The sequence below is a fragment of the Sorex araneus genome, chromosome 6 (assembly GCF_027595985.1).
Source record: "Sorex araneus isolate mSorAra2 chromosome 6, mSorAra2.pri, whole genome shotgun sequence".
NCBI lineage: Eukaryota > Metazoa > Chordata > Mammalia > Eulipotyphla > Soricidae > Sorex > Sorex araneus.
In genome coordinates, this window is record NC_073307.1 from 32,361,329 (window position 1) to 32,374,778 (window position 13,450).

The following is a 13,450-nucleotide window of genomic DNA, read 5'->3' on the forward strand; positions in this document are numbered from 1 at the left end:
TCTTTTACTATTCCTTTACATTCCATCCTTTACATTCCATCCGTATGTATTCTTCTGTCTGGTGGTGTGTCTATGAACTTCAGTGCTTGGCTTGCACCTTCTCAGAGATTTAGGTTGTGAATCTGAAGAGCCGAGCCAGTGGGTAGGTGTGTGGACATGGAGGTGATTTTGGAAGGTGGGCGTGGCTGCCGGGGCTTCCAGATGGAAAGGGGTTGGGGGAGGCTGCCCACCCCAACTCAGAGAAGACCCCAGAGTTCACACCCCAACACTGGGGTACCCGGAGTTTACGCAGTTTAGTATCTGTAGAGCTTCTTAGTGTAGCAGTGAAGTCAGGCCTTCATAGGTAGGATGGCAGCAGTGCCTGTGGGTTACATTGTTTTAAATGTACATATTTTTAAAAATACAGCACAATTGTACCACAGAAGTTTTCTATTTTTCAATTTTTCTGTAATCTAGTTTGACTCCTTATGTCTAGCAATAAATCAGATAAATGTCTTAAAGTTAGTCACATTGTCCATGTGACTGTTAAGAAAATGTGCAAAGGTTAATGCATGTTTTAATTATCTACAAAAATACCTATTTGATGGAACTTATTCGAAATATAAAAAATAGATAATTTTCATGTTAATATACTGTTTTCCACACAGGTCAAAATGTCGACAATAGTCATAATGACCTCAGAAAGCCCGGCAAGCTACTGAGAGTATTCCGCCCTCACGGCAGAGCCTGGCAAGCTACTTGTGGCATATTCGATATGCCAAAAACAGTAACAACAAGTCTCACAATGGAGATGTTACTGGTGCCCGCTCGAGAAAATTGATGAGCAACGGGATGACAGTGATACAGTGACAGTCATAATGACAGTTATAGGAAAAAATGTAGCTCAATCACCAAGTTAGGAAGAAAATAGGCAATTTATCATATAAAAATGTTAGTGATTAGCTGAGGAGTTTTTTAATTTAACACTTGATCTGCATTTATATTATTCTATTTCACCCATTCCACTTATTAGTTATATGTCTAACTACAAGGAAACATTATATTGAGCTAATTAAAATAGTATCAGTAGGCTTGCTCTCCTGTGCTTTTTGTTGAGATATAATTGGTATGTAACGTATTAGCTTGTAGTGTATAACAAAGTTGTTTTTATGTATTATATTGTGATCATCAGCAGTATAACCAATATTATGACACATAAGGATTGTTTTGTTGTAGTGGTTAGAATTTCCCAGATCCACTTTCTTAGAAATTATCAAATGTACACCAGTTGTTATAATTAACTTTCTTCACCAAACTGTGTATCATATCCCAGGATTATTTATTTTATAACCAGAAGTTTGTGCCTTTTGAACATATTCACCCATTTTGCCCATTCCTACCCTTATTTATGACAGCTATTAATCTGTTCTATGTGTTTTGTCATGTTTTGTCATTTTAAAAAGTTTACATATAAATGAGATGCTATGATAGTTATCTCATTTAGCATGATATCTTCTCAGTCCTTCCACGTTTTTGCAAATGACAGAAGTTCTTAATATGGCTGAATGACAATAATATATAACGCAGTGAGGCATGCACACATGTGCACACATGCGCATGCACACACACACACATTATTCATTCATTAATGGCCACATAGGTTGTTTCTATGTCTTGGCTGTGGTCAACCTGGCAGTAAAGATAACTTATCCATTTATTGTTTTAATTTCCTTCATTTATAGCCAGAAATGGGATTTGAGGAAATATAGTTTATTTTTAATATTGTGAGGAAATGGACTAGCTGGACTAGAGTGATAGTATAGCGAGTAGGGCATTTGCCTTGCACATGGCCAACCAGGGTTTGATTCCCAGCATCCCATATGGTCCCTCGAGCACCACCAGGAGTAATTCCTGAGGGCAAAGCCAGGAGTAACCCCTGAGCATCGCCGAGTGTGACCCCAAAAGCCAAAAATATATATATGTATATATGTATATATGTATTATATATATATATTGTTAGGAACTTACATCCTTCCATAGAAGCACCACAACCTTAGTTCCCACTAGTAATTCATGGTATGTTCCCTTCTCGCCTGCACACTGTTCCTTATTTTTCCCAGTTAAATACAATTTTTAATTTTAATTCATTTAATTCCAGAAGAATGATTAAAAATTAATCTTCACTTAAAAAATAATCATATTGGTTTACAATATTTTGAAATTTCAAGAGTTTAGCTTCATCTTCCTGGATGTAATTGCAAACACTCCTTCCACCAAAGTTCCAGTACCATGTGACCACGCACACGTTCTCTTCTCGTTATTCCAACCCCTCTCGCCCCTCAGTGACTGACATAGTTTTCACAACATCCAGGAGTTAAATTTTTCTTGTCAGTTAATTTGATTTAGTAATTCAAGTTCCATATTAGTGAAATCATTCAATGATTCTTTCACTTTCTTATTTCACTTAGCATAATCACCCCAAAACACCCTACCCACGTACTATTGCTCCAGCCCCAACTCTTAACTTTTTTATCCAGTCACCTGTCAATGTCTATTCAGATCAACCCCGATGTTTTGGTATTGTGAATAGTGCAGTTTAAAACACCAGGAGGTGTGTTCTTTCAAATAAGTGGTTTCATATCATTTTTGGATGATTGTTATAATAGTATTGCTATATCCTATAGAGTTTCCTTTTTTTTTTCTTTTTGGGTCACACCCAGCGATGCTCAGGGGTTACTCCTGGCTTTGCACTCAGGAACTACTCCTGGCGGTGCTTGGGGGACCATATGGGATGCCAGGGATCGAACCCGGGTCGGCCGCGTGCAAGGCAAACGCCCTACCCGCTGTGCTATCGCTCCGGCCCCTAGAGTTTCCATTTTAAATATTTAAAGAGTCTCCATCTCATTTTTCCATAGTGGTGGTAATAGTTTATTTTTCCCCCAGTAGCGTCCCAACTTTTCTGCACCCTCACTTTTTACCAGTCTTTCTGGTATAGAACATGATCATAGCTGTGTAGTGATAGTAAGTGATGCTGCACATGGTTCATTTGCCTGTAGGACACCTGTATGTCTTCTCCGAAGACAAGTCTTTTCAGGTACTCTTTGTGTGTGTGTATTTAGGGGATACACCTGGTGGTGCTCAGATCTGGCTCATTCCTGCGGGTCACGGGAGAACACTTGCAGTTCTGAGGATTGACACGCACTCAGCAGCATGCGAGGCAAACACCTCACACGCGGTACCCTCTCTCCAGACCTATTTTTCCTTCTTAATTTTTATTCATATTTCTATTGATTTGCTTGCTTTCTTGTTGAATTATGTGAGTTACTTATATAGTTTGGATATCAACCCCTTTTCACATGAATATCCTGCAAATTCCCTTCTCCAAATTGCTAGGATCTCTTTTTGTTGTTGTGGCAGTTTTCTCACCGTGTAGAAACTGTATTAATTGTATGTAGTTCAAATAAATTTTATCTGATTCATTGCATGTACATAGATTTATGTACTTTGATTCTGTACAGTCAGATATGGACTAGGGGTCTCCTAGCAGTAATCAGTATTGATAATTGTTCCTTGCACTCAGTTGTTAGGGGTGGTGCAGCTGCCTTGGGGATTTGCCCTCAGTATCTTTCACTATGGAGAAGTAAGCACCAAATTCTCCCTAGTCTGCCTAGCAACCAAGATTTTGTTGAGTTTTGCATCTACATGACATTAGAAGTCCAGTCTATAATTTTGGGGTGTGTGTGCATGTGTGTGTTTGTGTGTGTGTTGGTACCACACCTGGTAGTGCTCAGGGCTTACTCCTGACTCTGTGCTCAGGAGTCACTCCAGAGTGTGCTCTAGGGACCATATGTGGTGCCAGGATTGAACTGGTGTCAGCTGCATGCAAGACAAGTACCTTGTCTCATGTACTATCTCTCCAACTCAATTCTATAAATTTTGCAGAATTGGAACCAGAAAGATAGTACAGTGGTAAGGCTCTTGCCTTGCATACAGCAGCTGACCTGGGTTCAATCCCCAGCACCCTATATGGTCCGCTGAGCACCACTGGGTGTAGACTGACAAATAAAAAGAAATTTAAATAAATAAAATTTTGTAGATGTACTGGTGAAGCCAACTAATCTTTTGTCCCCAGGAAGACCTTTTATGATTTTTTGGCATCGACATTATGATTGGTCAAATAATACTTTCGATTTCTTCCTGGCTCAGTCATTTCTGCTAGTTTTGTTTTTGGTCCACACTCAGGGGTTATTGTTGGCTCTGAACTCAGGAATTACCCTTGCTGGTACTTGGGGGACCATATGGGATGCCAGGTATCAAACCCAGGTCGACTGCATACAAGGCTAACGCCCTACCTGCTATACCATAACTCTGGCTGCTGTACTATCTATCTCTCCAGCCTTATCATTCAGTCTTATAGAGCTACATGATTCTAAAAATTGGTCCACTTCTAGGTGGTCCAATTTGTTTGCATATTGATGTTTCTAGTAATCTCTTATGATTCTTTGTATTTCTACAGGATAGTTGTGTCTTCACCTCTTTCATTTCTGATTTTTTTAATCAGATGTCTCTCTGCTCCCCTTCCCCTACATGGAGTTAGAATGGAGACTGGGCAGACTAAAAATCAGGAGGAAGGGAATAAAATAACTGGAGCAGAAACAAATAAAATAGAAACCAAGTAATTATATAAAAGATCAACCTAAAAGAGCTGTTTGCTTGAAAGGATCAATAAAGCTGACCCTCAAAACTGCATTTGCTGCATCCCATTGCTCCCCCAATATATAATTGCTAGTTTCAAAACGTTGTGGTCAAATAATATTTGATATAGTTCATCCCGTATATCCTGATAGCTCATCTCTTTGTTTTTCTTATTCAGGTAGTTTGAAATTTCCCATTTAATTTTTTTGTTCACTATCCAAAAATATGTTGTTTAGTTCCCATAGTTTGCTTATTTTTAGTTTTGCTTTGGGGCCACACCAGCTGTGCTCAGGGCTTACACCAGTCTTTGCATTCAGGTTTCACTCCAGGTGGGAAATAGGGACCATATGGCTAGACACTAATGTACTATCTAATTCTATCTTGTCTTTTTCTCTTTTACGAGGGCAGGGGGTGATGGTACATCCAACTGTTCTCAGGGTTTATCCAGTGCCTGTGCAGGGATTTTTCCTGTCAGGACTTGGGAGACCATATGCAATGCCAGGGATCTAACCCAGGTCAGCTGTGTGCAAGGCAAGCTCTGTACACTCTCAAGCCTTTGTTTATCTTTTCAAAGAACAAAAATCCTCTTATCTTTTCACTGTTATTTCCCTATGTCTGCATATATATGTATGAAGAAAAAAATATATATGTATGCTGGGGATCAAATCCAAAGCATCATACATGCAAAACAAATGCTCCATTACGGGGTTACATCCCTGAGCAAATACTAATTCTGCTAACTTTGGGTCTAGGTTTTAATTTTTTTTCTAATTCCTTTGGGTGTAGAAGAGATTGTTGTGAGTAGACATAAACTAGAAACATCCCTCTCATACTATTGTTGCTATACTCCATTGAATTTTGTATGTTATTATTCTTTTTACGTTTGTCTAAAATTTCTTGTGGATCCATTGGTTGTTCAAGACAGTCCTTTTTAATTTTCATTAATGAATTTTTCAGTGTTCCTCCAATATATGATTGCTAGTTTCAAAACCTTGTGGTCAAATAATATTTGATACAGTTCCGTTTCTTTTTTGTTTGGTTTTGGTAAGTGCTTAGAGCTTACTTCTGGCTCTGCACTCAGGGATCACTCTTGGAGGTGCTCAGGGGACCATATGGATTGTCAGGGATCCAATCTTGGTTGACTGAGTGCAATGCAAGTGCCCTACCTGCTGTACTATCTCTCAGGCCTTGGTTTATTTTTTTTAATTTTTTGATTTTTTTTTCTTTAACAGAACTTGTTTTATTTTTTATTTTTTTTTAAATTTTTTATTGAGTCACCATGTGGAAAGTTACAAAGTTTTCAGGTTTAAATCTCAGTTATACAATGCTCGAATACCCATCCCTTCACCAGTGCTCATATTCCACCACCAAGAATCCCAGTATAGCTCCACCCCACCCCCTCACACCCCTAACCCCCCCAGGCCCCTAGCCCCCCCGCCCTAAGCCCCCCCCGCCTGTGTAACTAATAAATTTCACTTTACTTTCACTTTGATTGCATACAATATTTCAACAAAACTCACTATTATTGTTTGGAGAGTCTCTCCCCTAAAGTCAATTTTTTTCTTGACTCACAAAACTTTTGTGATTACGTTTCAGTCATACAATGATCGAGTACCCATCCCTCCACCAGTGCCCATTCTCCACCACCAATGTTCCCAGTATCCCTCCCGCAAACCACCACCCCACCCCTCCCCCTGCCTGTGTCAGGCACATTCTCTTTTCCTCTCTCTCTCCTTTTGGGTCTTATGGTTTGCAGTACAGTAATTAAGTAGGTCCTGGTTTATTTTTGCTTCCATTTGACTTGCTACTGGAGCTGCATCAAGGACATCCCTAAGGCCAATGTTGAACAAATACCTGCTTTCCTCTATGCATTAATAAGCCCAAACGTTAAATCCAAGCTTTGAATCCATTTTGCATTTTTGTGACGTCAAGGATCTAGTTTCATTCGTCAACATGTCCAGTTTACATCATAATAACTTTTGTTTAAAAGACTTTCTTGTTCCATTGCATGGTCTTGGCTGCTTTTTCACATACGACATGCTCCCCATTTGGGGAAGCATGCAAACTCCCCAAATTATACCTATGGTTTAATTCTAGGTTCTCAATTCTTTGCCTGGTTGATCTGTGGTCTGTTTTCATTTCAGCACTAAGTTATTTTATTTGTTTAAGTTTTGTTTTGTTTTTGGGCCCATACTAGGCTTTGCTTACTCTTGGCTTTGCTCAGGGATCCCTCCTGACAGGACTCGGGCAATATGAGATGCCAGGGGTCAAAATTAGGTTGACTCTGTTCAAGGCAACTACTTTACTCCCTGTACTTTCTCTCCAGCCCTTCTCTCCCCTCCATCTTAAGGGGACCACACCCATTTGATGTGTTCCCAGAGCCACTTCAGGCAGTATTTAGAGGCCACCAGAGCCTCACATAGGCAAGGCACCTGCTTCAACACTTTGAGCCCTCTGCAAATCCAATTATCTCCTTTTTTTAAAACAAGATTTTTTGATTTCCAGTGTACAAGTCTTTACCTGAATTTACTCCAACGTGGGCCAGAGAGATGGTACAGGACTAAGGTACTTGTTTTGCATGCAAATGACTTGACTCTAATCCCAGGCACTGCATATGGCCCTCTGAGCATAGCTGGGTGTGGTCCACCACCTCCCCAAAATTTATTCCAAGGTATTTAATTTATTCTGATAGAATTACCAGTGGGATTATTTTTTTCTCTTGCTAATTTGTGTATATACAGAAATTCAATTTTTTTAAATGAAAATCTTTAGTCAGAACTTTATTGTTTCTCCTATTGAGGTCTTTGGGATGGCTCATGTATTTTATGTCATCAAGCAAATAGTGACAGCTTTATTTCCTTTCCAATTTGAATCCTTTCATGTCTCTTTCTTGTGTAGTTGCTCTTGCCAGAACTTTCAAATACAGTATTGAGTGGTGGTGGTGACAGTGAACATTGTTATTTTACTCCTGGGTCTGAGAGGGAAAGCATCTGGTTTTCCACCATTGAGTGTGATGTTGACTATGCATTTTTCAATATGTGATCTATATAATATTGAGATATATTCCTTCTATACATATTTTGTGGTGGATTTTTATTTTTTTTTAAAAGTTACATATGGGGCCAGTGAGATAATACAGAAGATAGGGTGCTAGCTTTGCATGCAGCCAACCTGGGTTTGATTCCCCACATTCCATATGTCCCCCAAGTCCTTCAGGAGTAATTCCCAAGTGCAAAGTGAGGAGTAACCTCTGAGTACTGCTACGCATAAAAACAAAAGGTTGGATCTAGTCAAGTGATTTTTTTTCTGTAACTTTAATCTATCTTATTGTTGACTGGAATCATGTGTATTGCATATGCTGAGCATCCCTGAAATAAGTCCCTTATAACCATGGGATTAATAATTCTTTATTCTTTAAATTTTTTTTTATTTATTGAATCACTGTGAGAACAGTTACAAAGCTTTTGGGCTTAAGTCTCAGTCATATAATGATCAAACACCCATCCCTTAACCAGTGCACATTTTCCACCACCAAGAACCCCAGTAACCCCCCCATCCCACCCCTCCCCCTGCCTGTGTGGCAGATGATTTCCACTTTATTCTCTACTTTGATTACATTCAATATTTTGACACCAGACCCACCATTATTATTTGGAATTTTCCCCCAACAATCAGACCGGCTGAACAGGCATCATTGGATAATGTTTTCTATTGCTGATTATGAAGACCATACAATGTTGCGCAGCCACAATAGTGGCCACACAGTTTTAGAATTCTGATATTTTAATAATTAGATCTGGAGGGATTTCTGCCAAAAGCCTCTGGGTTCCAAATTACTTTGTGTGCCTCTGGGATCATGGCTGTTAAGGAGCTCAAATAGTAGCAGGAGGAGCCATTTTTGGGCGGCAACTCAGGGTCTCGTCAGGGCGAGGGAGAAGGGCCAGTTCCACCCCCCATCCTGTGCAGTCCTTCATGTCTTGTCACTGCTGGCTTGTACTTGAGTGTCTAATAGGCAATAATAGGTGCCATCTGAAAGATGGGGGCCACCGAGCCACCAGGGGGAATAGGCAGAAGGGACAATACCTTTTCCCACCCAGGGTGATGCAGCACCAGTAGCTTAATGCAAAGTCCGGACACAATTCTGCCAAAAGCCACTGGGTTCCGAGATTCTTTTGTGTGCCTCTGGATCATGGCCATTTAGGAGCTCAATAAGTAGCCAGAGGAGCCGTTTGTGAGTGGCAACTCAGGGTCTAGTCAGGGGAAGGGACTTAATTCTTATTTTTATATTTTATATTCTTTAATAATTATTCTTCATCATTGTCATCATCCTGTTGATCGTCGAATTTCTCGATCGGTCTCAGTAATGTCTCCATTCATCCTAGCCTTAAGATTCTAGAAGCCTCTCTCTGCTCGTCCTTCCCAACGATGCTGCATTGGAGGCTCTTTCAGGGTCAGGGGAATGAGACCTAACTTGTTACTGGTTTTGGCATATGAATACACCATGGGGAGTTTGCCAGGCTCTCCCATGTGGGCAGGAAACTCTCGGTAGATTCCCAGTTTCTCCCAGAGGGAGAAGTAGGCTATAAGATATAAGATATAAGCTTTGCGGCCACATGGTTCCAGGAGCTTGCTTTTCAGTCTCTGGATGTTGGCCATTGATGGGATTCCACAGTGCTGGAGGCAGTCCCTGGGTGTGACTGACTAGCTACTGGAAAATGGGAAATCTGAGCAGAAGAGGCCCAGTCCCGATCCGAGCAGGCTTGAAGGTCTCAGCCCTGGGTCCCACACACCTGAGATCCTCTGCTGGTACCTTCATGCGTGAGGCTGTCCAAACGTGTGGAGAGGGGCCTTGAGCATGGCTGTGGCTAGGTTCCAGAGGTCTTCAGCGGCCGGGAGCTCTGCTCAGGGCGGGGAGGGAAGCTAGAGCCCATCCCCTCCCAGGGGCCCCGGGGAAGACAGTCAGGAACTCGGGCAAGAGACTCTCTGCCAATCATTAAAGAATGAAGAATGAAATCACAAAACTTGCTTATAAATGGATGTGGAGAGTGTCACGCTGAGGGAAATGACTCAGAAGACATATAGAATGATTGCATTTTTGGGATATAAAAATATATATAGTATGAAACTAATATCCAAGGCCAGGGAAAATAGGGGCCAGGAGGACTGGTCAATGGTTGGAAGCTTGCCACAAGATTGTCTGGGGGGGGCAAAGGGCAATTAGGATAGAGAAGGAATCAGTATGACAGTAACAGTTGGAAATTATCATTTTGAACAGAACTGGGTATTGAAAGTCAGTAAAGGGATATATACCTGATAACTTTTCAGTAGCTGTATTGCAAACCATAATGCCCAAAAGTGAGAGGGAGACAGACAGAGAGGGTGCCAAAGAGACAGTGAGGGGGAATAGGAGAAAAACTGGAGATACTGGTGGTGGGAAGTGTACACTGGTGAAGTGACTGGTGTAGGAACACTGTATGATTGAAACCCAATCATGAAAAACTGTAATTTGTAACTGTATCTCACTGATTCAATTTTAAAAATCCAATAAAAAAATCTAAAATAACTAATTGGTAGCATTTTAAGATTTTGCAAGCTTGCTCACCAGAAAAAAATGGTCTCTGATTTTCTAATTTTGTGATGTCCTTTTTCTGATTTCAAAATTAGATTGATGTTGTTTTCATAGAATGTGCTTGTTTTCCTTCCCTTTCAATGGGTTTTAGGCTGGAAGAAGGGGTATATTAATAATTTGAAAGTACAGTAGAATTCACTAATGAAGTCATCTCATCTTGAGTTTTTGTTTTTGGGGAAGGGTTGATTGTTTCAACTACCTTACTTGTGATTGGTTGACTCATATTTTCTTTCTTCCAGATTCAGTCTTGCTATAAGTGTCTAAGAATTCATTTGTTCTAGATTGTCCAATTTGTTGTTTTATAGGTATTCATGATACTCATTCCTTGCATTTCTGTAATACCTGTTGTCAGTTGTTTCATTCCAATTTTGTTTTTTCTATATTGTAGTATATTTTGTATTGCTTTTTCATTTTTTGTTTTGGAGCCATAGCACAGTTTTGTTCCCCAACTGTGCTTATGGCTTACCCTGGTTCTGAGCTCAGGAATCATTTTTGGTGGGGGATGGGGCCAACATGTGGTGTCAGGGACTGAACTTGGTTGGCTACAGGCAAAGCAAGCGCCTTATCCACTGTACTCTCTCTAGCGCCTATTTTATCTTGTCAAAGAACCAACTCTTGGATTTCATCTTTTTTTTCTTTAATTTTTATCATTTTATTCCTTCTGCTAGCTTCTGATTTTGTTTTCTCTTTCTAGTTTCTTTAGGTATTGGCTCAGACTTTTTTAGTTCAGGTTGCTATTTCCACAGGTAGGCCTGTTTTGTTATCAACTGTGAGCCTCACTTTGTGTATTTAAAGAGGTCTCCTCTTCCAAATATTACATGTTTGCATGGGCCAAGAGTTGGTGCCTCTAGTCTTCTTCCAGCCCTCTCCTCATCCCCATGGCTTTTTGGCTGATCACCCCTCCAGAACGTTACAGCCTTCATACATCTCTCTGCAGTCAACTCACACCACATACAAGGTGCATTCCTTGGCATGCTTTCTAATGCCACCTGTATTGGTCTTTGTCCGGAGATAAGGAGGTCCATTAGCTTCACTACTGTGCTGTGTCACGGGAGTGTCCCACTCCTGGTCATTTCAGTCGTGCCTCTAGAGAAAAACAAGGAACTCCCGTTGTTACTATTTTGATGAGATCTCTCATCAAATCCCTCATTGTTTTGGTTGCCTGACTGAACCATTTGAAATGTTTTCCTCACTTTGGTTGTCACCTCTGCTCTCAACGCTCTCCTGCTGTTTTAGCTTGAAAATTCCTGTTTGGGGGGCTGGAGCGATAGCACAGCGGGTAGGGCGTTCGCCTTGCACACGGCCGACCCGGGTTCGAATCCCAGCATCCCATATGGTCCCCCAAGCACCGCCAGGAGTAATTCCTGAAGCCAGGAGTAACCCCTGAGCATCGCTGGGTGTGACCCAAAAAGCAAAAAAAAAAAAAAAAAAAAATTCCTGTTTGGGTGTTGGTGATTTTTAATGGTTCCTTCTTCCTAGTTGAGCTTTTCTTTTTGCAAGTGCAAAAGAAAACATACTTCCATGTATGTTCATGGAGTTTACCTAGCATCCTAAGCTTTAAGAGGATTACTCTGATTATTTGTTTTCAATTTCTCTTTAGGGTCAGTTTTGGAACTTTTAGTTTTCCTTTTGTGTTGTCATGTTTTATGTGATTTTTCATGATTCTTAATTCCTTATGCTAACATCTGTGTATTTAAAGAGGTCTCCTCTTCCAAATATTACAGGTTTTCATGGGCAAAAACTTTTTCGGCCTGCCTAGTATTGGTAGGCACTTTTGCAATAAAGCTCTATTTTTCCGCTGTCATAGTTTATTCCTGGGCAAGGCCACTGAACTCTGAGGTCACACTTGGAGTGGCAGGGTGAGAATATAGAGTTGGCTGAGAATACCTGGATAGGACTATTGATGGTCGCCTTCTGACATGAGGAATGGAGGGTGGACTGCAGTTAGCCGAGCTCTCTAGTAGGATGGACTGAAATGGTCAGGACTGCACAGGACACTCAGCACTAGGTGGGGCTGTGCACTGTCCTCCCTGTCCTGTCCTGAAGGGGCAGCGAGATTGTCTGGGGAGCCAGACCAGAGAATACAGAATGCCTTGGAACACAAACATCTAAACCTTTTTAGTTTGAAGACTAACTTAACAATATTATTTCTGGCTTTTATTCCAAAATGATACTTAAGGGGTAAACCTAATTCATGGTTTCTCAAATATGGGAAAGACTATTTAAGTGGCATAGACATATTCTTCATGCCAAAGAGCAAAGACCAAAACTGCCCTTCCAAACAAGAATTTTATTACAAATGGATAAACACAGAGAGTATCATGCTAAGTGAAATGAGTCAGAAAGAGAGGGACAGACATAGAGGGACTGCACTCATTTGTGGAGTGTGGGGTAGCATAACATGAGGTTGACACCCAAGGACAGTAGATACAATGGCCAGAGGGACTGCCCCATAGATGGAAGACTGCTTCGTGAGCGAAGGAGAGAAGGCAGATGGAATAGAGAAGGGATCACTAAGAAAATGATGGCTGGTGGAACCAGTTGGGGTGGGAGATGCGTGCTGAAAGTAGATAATGGACCAAACATGATGACTTTTCAGTGTCTGTGTTGCAAGCCATAATGCCTAAAAGTAGAGAGAGCGTATGGGGAATACTGTCTGCCTTAGAGGCAGGGGGAGGGTGGGAAAGGGGGGGTATACCCAGGATATTGGTGGTGGGGAAAGTGCACTGGTGGAGGGATGGGTGTTTGATCATTGTGAGATTGTAACCCAAACATGAAAGCTTGTAACTATTTCACAGTGATTCAATAAAATTTTTAAAATTTTTTTTTAAAAAATAAGAATTTTAAAATATGAGGTAAAAAGTCTTAATATTGTGAAGTTAAATAACAGGAGGGCTTTGCCTTGTATTATTTTATTAGTCTAATTTGACGAATACTTAAAAAGGATTAATATATGCCCTAAAATTCCCTGAAGCAGAGGTTCAAAATGCTGTGGATGAGAACAGTTTTGACTTTTGTCACTGTAACTCATTTGTTGTCATGATTCTAGATAAGCAGCATAATCTGAGACAGTGACTTTATTACCACCAAGTTCATTCCTACTTGACTGTACAATCAACTATAGATTAGTTTGTCCTTTCCTTACTA